This window comes from Lonchura striata, chromosome 26 (assembly GCF_046129695.1).
Source record: "Lonchura striata isolate bLonStr1 chromosome 26, bLonStr1.mat, whole genome shotgun sequence".
Lineage (NCBI taxonomy): Eukaryota > Metazoa > Chordata > Aves > Passeriformes > Estrildidae > Lonchura > Lonchura striata.
The window spans coordinates 3,480,959-3,489,710 of NC_134628.1; positions in this window are offsets into that span (position 1 = coordinate 3,480,959).

The following is an 8,752-nucleotide window of genomic DNA, read 5'->3' on the forward strand; positions in this document are numbered from 1 at the left end:
ATTGTGTGTGGGATTGCTCCCAAATCCACACTGCACCTCTCAGGTGATTACAGAGCCCTTTTATCCATCCAAGTGTTGAATACCCAAAATACAAATACATATTCATCATTTTGGTACATCCCATTCCTCACTTCCTATGCTAATCACTCCAAAAGCCATTCAGCATGCGTGGTTTGTCCCTTGAAATGGGTCGGTGTCCCTTTCATGGGGAGGGGTCCCAAAATGAGGAAGTCAATGAAGTGTTCCTCCTTCTCACCTTTCTGCCTTTTCAATGCCAATTTGACAAATGAACTCTTGGTAGAACTCCCATTCCTTGTCTTCAGTTGGTTTCAGAACAGAGGAGGCCACAATTGTCTGATGTTCCTAAAAGCTCTTTGTCAGTTTGTGTATTCTTCATTATAAACCCAGCCAACAAGCAAACAGTTATTAGTTAACTACTCACTCTTAACTTCATCAAGGCCTACTCATTTATTTTATTTAACTCCAGTAAGGCTTATCTCTAACTAAAATCTTAGCTCCTCTAAAATCTCTTTTACGTTTCACTCTGACCCCCAGGAGAGCACTGCTTTTCACCTGAGGCCATGGAGAAGGCTTCCAAAATGGAATGATGGCACTGGGATTGTGGGTGTGGAGCTTGTTTAGAAGTGTGTGAGATCCCTTCGAGTTTGGGGGTTTAGAATACAGATTTTAGAATATACGTGGTGCAAGGTGGAGGTTTTAGTGTGGAGGCTGCTCCTTCTTCTTCGCCTTCTTCTCCATGGGTTGGGGTGATATTGGACAGAAAAGTCCACGCTGCAGGCTTTGAGCGATTGGTTATCAGGTTAAAAGTGAAAATAATTGAGGTGTCATTTCTGAATTGGATAGTTTAGACCTTGTAACACAAGACAGCTATTTTGTACCTTGTCAGTGAAATACTGCAGCACTCACTGACTGTAAGAAAAATTAAACATTTGAGTCTCAACATAAACTATTGTCTCAAGAGCCTTCAATCCTGACCTCAGAGGAAACAAAAAAAGCTGAAAACCAGCATTTAGTGGCGCCCCACGTGAGGATGAGTCTGACTGGGGTTCCCCACAAGAGTGGTTTATCTGAGACTTAAATGTTATGGGATGGTTCAAGCTCAAAGGCATCTTTATCGTCCTATTTTTCATATGTGTTTAATATATATATATATATATATATATATATATATAAACCTTCACATGTGTATTTAAAACTTCCAGAAATGAAACAGTTTGAATCATACAGCTCATGGCACCCACTAAACTGCCCAGAACATGGAGTTTTTCCAAGAATTCAGAGAGTCTGAGTTCCTCCACTGCCCCAAGCCCCCTCCCTGCACTGGAAGAGCAATACTTGGAATTCACATTGTGGCAGTCTTGATCTGCAATTTTTTGAAAGGAAAAATCCCAGCTTTGAGGAGGAAGGCTCAGTTAGCACGTGGTTAAAATGCTTTCCTGAAGAGCCACCCAACATCCAGATGAAGCCCTTGGATGGATGAGCCCAGCCTGAAGGGAGCTGCTGAACCATTCCCACATCCCTGGAAAATTCCAACCCCGTTTGCTGTGCAATCCTTTCTCCTTTCTGTGACACCCCAGTGGTGTTTAAAAGGGATTTTTGGAGAATCTGTGACCACCCAAGCAGCAGGAGAAATCCCCCTTCTCCCTCCACGGCTTTCTGGCAGCTCCAGTGGATGGAATCACACAATTCCTGCTCCCACTGAGCAAAGAATGAGAAACCCTCACCAGCAGAGGCCCAAAAAAACACAACCCCAATTCCAAAATACCTTAAAAAAGGGAAGAGGAGAGGAGAGGAGAGGAGAGGAGAGGAGAGGAGAGGAGAGGAGAGGAGAGGAGAGGAGAGGAGAGGAGAGGAGAGGAGAGGAGAGGAGAGGAGAGGAGAGGAGAGGAGAGGAGAGGAGAGGAGAGGAGAGGAGAGGAGAGGAGAGGAGAGGAGAGGAGAGGAGAGGAGAGGAGAGGAGAGGAGAGGAGAGGAGAGGAGAGGAGAGGAGAGGAGGAGAATCCCACCCTTGGATTGGCACCACAACCCCCAGAGCACACACAGGTCCAAGAGCCCAGCCTGGCACCACTCTGGGTGATGTTCAGTGCCAGGTTTGGACAAGCCAGGGCTGCCAAGCCCAGCCCAGCACGTGCTCATCCAAAATCCCACTTCCCCATTCTCAAAACGCTGACTCGCCACCCCTGGAGCCTCCCCACGCTCCCTTCGATTTATTCTGCCTTGCTAATGACCTAACAAATTAAGAAGAGGCTTATGTGTGTCAGATGAAAGCTCTGTGATAATGTCTTTAATGTTTTACTTTAATATTAAATTTAATTAGGACAGCGAGGATGTGGGGGGAGGAAGGGCTGAAACCTGGGAAGTGTCACCAGCAGCTCCTTTTCCACATCTGAACTGGAATGGCTTCCAGCCAGACGAGCAATTACTCCAGGAGCAGACAGGGCCAAGTCAAGCGTGCCAGGCCCATATGCTGCTGCCTGGCCCCAGTGAGGGTCTCTGAGGAGCTCTGCCACCTCCCACTGCTCTCCAAGCCACTCCAGAGGCACCTCAGAGCTCTGGGATCTGGGAAAAAACCACCCTGGAGTGTTCCTGTCCCTGGGGCTCTCACAGTCCCCACAGCTGCTGAGTGCCAAGGGATGCTCCAGGTCACTGGGATGTTCCAGGTCCCAGGGATGCTCCAGGTCCCCAAGATGCTCCAGGTCCTCAGGGTGCTCCAGGTCCCCAAGATGCTCCAGGTCCCCAGGGTGCTCCAGGTCCCCAGATGTTCCACGTCCTCGGGGTGTTCCAGGTCCCCAAGACGTTCCAGGTCCTTGGGATGATCCAGGTCCCCCAGATGCTCCAGGGCCTCAGGGTGCTCCAGGGCCTCAGGGTGCTCCAGGGCCCCAGGGTGCTCCAGGCCCCCAGGATGATCCAGGTCCCCGGATGCTCCAGGTCCCCGGATGCTCCAGGTCCTTGGGGTGTTCCAGGTCCCCAAGACGTTCCAAGTCCCCAGGATGCTCCAGGTCCTTGGGGTGTTCCAGGTCCCCAGGATGCTCCAGGTCCCAGGGATGCTCCAGGTCCCCCAGATGCTCCAGGGCTTCAGGGTGCTCCAGGTCCCCGGGGTGCTCCAGGTCCCCCAGGATGCTCCAGGTCCCCGGGGTCCTCCAGGTCCCCCAGGATGCTCCAGGTCCCTGGGGTGCTCCAGGTCCCCCAGGGTGCTCCAGGGCCCCGTGGTCCCCATGCTCTCTGGGTAGATCCAGAGTGAAGCAGGTGATGCTCAGAGCCCTCAGAGCCAGGCAGCACAGCCAGGCCACCAGGCTGGGGTGCAGGGACACGGCTTAATCCCCCCCAGGGGACAGGGACGAGCCCCTGTGACAGCAGCGCTGGCTCCTGGCAGCAGCACAGATGGTCCTGTGGTGCTGTGACACTACAGCTCCTCTTAGAGGGGTCCCAAGCCCTGGGAGGCTCCACCAGCACTGCCACACATGTCCTGGTGACCCAAGTCACCGACATGGGGACAAAGGCAGCTCCTCAGCCAGGTGACAGCAGCCACACCCTTCACTGGAGCCCAACACGGAGCCCCTGAGCTCCGAGTGTCAGCGGCATCCCCGCTGCCCTGGGCGCTGCAGGGACCTGTCCTGGGCCACCTCCAGCCACACAAGGGCTCCTGTCACCGTCACCGTCACCAAGGAGAGCAGATGACATTGCCTGATCAGCTGAGCTGGGGCAGTAAAGCTGATGCTGGGGACAGGGGACACGGGGCTGGGGTCCCTGCAAGCACCAAAACCCATTTGGGTACCGGCACACCCCAACAGCTGGAGGAGCCTGACCACCCCAGGCAGCCCAAAGGAATCTCAGAATCCCAAATCCCAAACCCAGCCCCGAACAGAGCTCCTGGGGCCTCCCACAGCACCAGCCAGGCTCTCCTTGCTGAAGCACCATTGTCCAGTTTGAAAAGCAAAAGCAGTGAGAGGTCTAGGTCAGAAATACAATTTATTAGCAAAAAGGGAACAAAGAACCAAATACATACAATAGCACAGAAGAAGAGCCACTGACAGAGTCAGAGATACAGCCTGACACTCGCTGGCTGGGGCAGTGGTGGCAGATATGGTTCTGTCCCAGCAGTGCTCCTGCAGACTGATGTGGTTTCCCTCTGGAGGTCCAGTGCAGAGAAGGTCTCAGCTGTTCCTCTTGGAAAATGGGATTTACTCGCTGTTTGTACAACCCCGTTATATCCTTGGTGGCAGCGTTTGGCTCCTCCCTCTGGGCGGAGCATCTCACAAGAGAACTGTGATCTTATCAGCCGTGTGGCTGAAAGAACAGCTCCTCCTGGAGGGACTTATCTCTGAGATAAGGGAAAAAAAAACCAAAAAAAGGATTGCAGCTCGAGGTGGTAACGGAGCACACCCCAATATTATAACCTAGGACAACCATGGAATGATTGTCCTAGGTTATAATATTGTCCTAGAGCTCAGCCAGTGTCACCCCTGCCACAGCAGGGACACCTCCCACTGTTCCCAATCCCCCCAGGGATTCTCTTTTGAAGGCACCTCTTGTCCCCAGCCCATCTGAAACCACAGGAGCTTGCAGTGATAGCTGTTGCATATTACATTTACAGAGCCCTTTGTCCAAGGATTACAGACTTTCCAAAACTTAATTAATTAATCTGTAACCCCCTGCCCTCCACAAGGTGCACTAAACTCTCTGTCAGCATTTCCAGACTAAAGCACTATTTTACAGCAGTTATTAATTGGCTGTGGGTTTCAAGTTCCTCACCCAGGGAAAGATTCAGTTCCTGCCTTCTAAGCACAAAGCCCACGTCAGGATTCTTGGGGTTTCTGGCATTGTTTTGCTTTCCTGACATCAGACACAGCCAAGTAAACAGGTCAGAACCTCCTCATTTCACAGCTGCCATCAGTAGAGGACAGAGAAATGCAGATCATTAGAGCAGTGGCCATTTCACCCCTCACAGAAAATCCCATATATTGTGCACAGCTGTGCCTGTGGCCTCACACCTCCAGCTGGACCCGCAGGGGTCTGCACAGCTGAGAGGGCTCCTACACCTCAATACCAATCATCTATGGCTTACACTAGAAATATAAATTATAAAAATATAAAAATTCTAAAATACAAAAATTATATAAAATATAAATTATTTTGAATAACCTTTCAATATGTTCCCAGATTCAGAGGTCTGTGCCTGTGGGTCTGTGTGACAGAAGCATTTCTCCTTCTCTGGAGACAGCAGTGGGATTTTAACAGGCACCTCTGGTTTTTTATTTATTGCAAGCAGATCACTTCATTTTCAGGCCTGGTTGGAACTGAAGAGGAATGCACAGATCTGTCTCTGCTCACAGGATCACAGGAGAGAGCTGAGAGCACAGGGAGCTGGACTGGGAAAAGGATTGGGAAAAGGACTGGGAAGCAGCTGGGAAGGGACTGGTGGAGGGAAAGAAAAACACCCAAGTGAAATCCCAGAATTACAGAATTACCAGGTTGGAAGAGACCTTCAAGATCATCAAGTGCATGCCCCAACACCTGAACTAAACCCTGGCACCCAGTGCCACATCCAGGCTTTGTTAAACATGTTCAGGGATGGTGACTCCACCACTTCCCTGGGCACACCAAACACCCCAGAATGCCCAGCAAACACAAATTCACAGAATTCCCAGAATTCACAGAATGATTAGGTTTGGAAGAGACCTTCAAGATCAAATCCAACCCAGCCCCAACACCTCAACCAAACCCTGGCACCCAGTGCCTCATCCAGGCTTTGTTAAACATGTCCAGGGATGGTGACTCCACCACTTCCCTGGGCACACCAAATACCCCAGGAATGCCCAGGGAGCACCTTGGGAATGCCCAGGGAATTCCCAGAATTCACAGAATCACCAGGTTGGGAGAGACCTTCAAGATCAAGTCCAACCCATCCCCAACACCTCAACCAAACCCTGGCACCCAGTGCCACATCCAGGTTTTGTTAAACACACCCAGGAATGGTGACTGCACCACCTCCCTGGGTATTGTAAATGCAGGCAAACCCAATGGGAAGAAATGACGATGTCTGACTGAATGATGGCTGAATGATTTCTTTATTATAACTATGCTAAAATACATCAATATACTATATAAAAAGGAAGATACTAAAACTACATACTACTTCTCTAACACAACTCGTGACCCTCTCTGAGTCCAGCCCCAGGTGGGTTGCATTGGCCATCAGGCTCAAACAATCCTCACCAGAATCCAACCAAGCACTCACCCCAGGTAAACAATTCTCCAAACACATTCCACATGGGAAAAACAAGGAGCAGAAATAGAAATTGTTTTCTCTTTCATTTCTCTCTGTGTACCTCTATGAAAAATCCTGAGAGGGAGAGAAATGTGCTTGCCACACCTGGGCACACCAAACACCCCAGGAATGCCCAGGGAGCACCTTGGGAATGCCCAGGGAACACAAATTCCCAGGATTCACAGAATCACCAGGTTGGGAGAGACCTTCAAGATCAAATCCAACCCAGCCCCAACACTTCAACCAAACCCTGGCACCCAGTGCCACGTCCAGGCTTGTTTTAAACACACCCAGGGATGGTTACTCCACCACCTCCCCAGGCAGCCATTCCAGAACTTCATCATTTTTTGCATACAGAACTTTTTCCTAAAATCCCACCTGTATTTATTTTCCTTGGGGCAGCTTGAGGTGAAGTGCCCTGAGCAGAAGAAACCTCCCTGACCCCTAACCCAGCTCGTGGCTCCAGCTCAGGGGAGCAGCAGGGGAAGGGGCTGAGGGGTTCCTGCCCTGCTCTGCTTCACAGCCTCAGCTCCCCTCCCTCCCTGCCACCACAGACAAGAGAGTAATGGGCACAGGGTTTAAAAATAAATCAACTTCTGTGTTGTTTTGGAAGCAATCTATGAAAGAGATTTGGTTGTAAAAGCTGTTTTATAAATGGAGGCACAATTATTGTTTGACAATAAAAAAGCCAAACAGTTTTCTTATATTTGCTGGGAATAAAACCATTTTGCAGATGTCTTCAGACAGGCTTTTCAACTGCTTTCTGCATCTTAATTTTCCCTTTTAGGTTTTTATTACATTTAAATTAAACTGATGCCTGTAAGCAGTCAAGGGCAACTTGTAACAAGTCTATCACTGCTGAACTTTTCACTGCTCAGACCTCTCACCTTTGCTCAGGAGACTGTAAACAAAGCTCGCCCCTTCTCCAATGCCCCTCCTCTCCCTGCTCAGGCAGGAATGCTTTTCCAACCCTTTGTGCTTCCAAAAAACCCTCCTGGTTTTCAATGTCACTCACTACTCCAATTACTCATCCCAACACAGGAGCCAAAAGCCCTTCTGCATCTTTGCTTTTTAGGAAAAAAACCCCATCCCATGAGCTGGAGCGTGAGGAATAACATGCAGCAGAGAAATAAAGGGAATTTTTTACCGACCAGCTTAGACATTGACAGAAAAACCAAAGCTTAAAAAATCCTCTCTTCCCAGGGCAAAATTTTAGCTTGAATGGAGCTTGGAACAAGAAAAGGTTCCTTAAAATACCTTAACAGAGAATCTTAAGTTAGTGATCTGTGTTAATCAGGCTTCAGCAGGAAGCTGGCCAGGAGAAGAGCCCATCCCCACTCCCTCCCCTGCTCTTCCAGCACCACTGCTCCTGCTTCCCTCCCCAGCAGCACCTGAGGATTTCAGCATTTTCTGCCCCACATTTCACACCAGAGCAGGCACTGCAGCTTTGGGAAACATCCTCAGGAGAGGCAGTGAATGCCCCAAAAGAGAGGAGATGGCAGGGCTGAGCTTTCCTAAGCTTGGTTTGCTCAGACCTTCCAAATTCAAACCCTCCCCAGAGACTAAAAACCCTGCTGTACCACACAGAACCTGGACATCTCTGCCCACCTTCCTCCAGCACACAGAAAAGCACATTTCCACCCTGAGCACTGCTTTGAAGTAGCCTGCAACTGCTTTGCAATCCTTTTTGAAATGGAAACTGCATCTAAGGAACCAAAGCCACTGGGCCCCTTGGAATTGAGAATTTCCAAGCCCTTCTTGCTGCTGCCCCTCTGCGTGCCCAGGTTTCCAGCTCTGGCAGGGCAGCTGTGGTGGCTGCAGGCTGGATTAATGTGGCGTGGCAGAGAGGAGCCCAGCACACCTGCTCTAAATAAAGATTTAACTTCTGTTGCTCTATTTATTCTTGTTTCACTCTGGCTAAAGTAAATTCTACGCAGGCTCCAAGCTGTTCTTTGCTTATGGGGAAACAATGAGAGCCCCCAGGTACAGCCAAAGCTCAGAATTAGGTAAATAATTAAGTTACCTCAGATACTCTCAGTTAATTCCCATGGATGGATTTAGTTCCTGTTTTGTGGGTAAAATGTATTGTTGCATGAGCTGGAACTATTCCATTAAAGGAATCTTCAGACTGTTTGGGGGTTCTGTGGATTAGTGAAGCCTCCTGCTATGGATTCTCCCAGGAAGAAAGGAGGTTTTTGTGTATTTAGAACTTTTGTTGGCTCCAGATGCTCTGCCAGGTCTGTGGAGCCACCAGCATCTCAGTGCTGGGAACAGGCTCCACTTACCAAAAAGTTCCAACAGGTAAAAGAAGCAGATTTTGCTCAGCACCTGGAAATTCAGGAGAGGTGTTTCCCAATTTGTGTCAGGCCCCAGTCTGAAGCACAAACAGCATTTTCAGCCTCACCTGCACAGGGCAGCCAAAAAAATCCTTTCCCAGCAGCTCTGTGCCCACCCAGGGCTGAT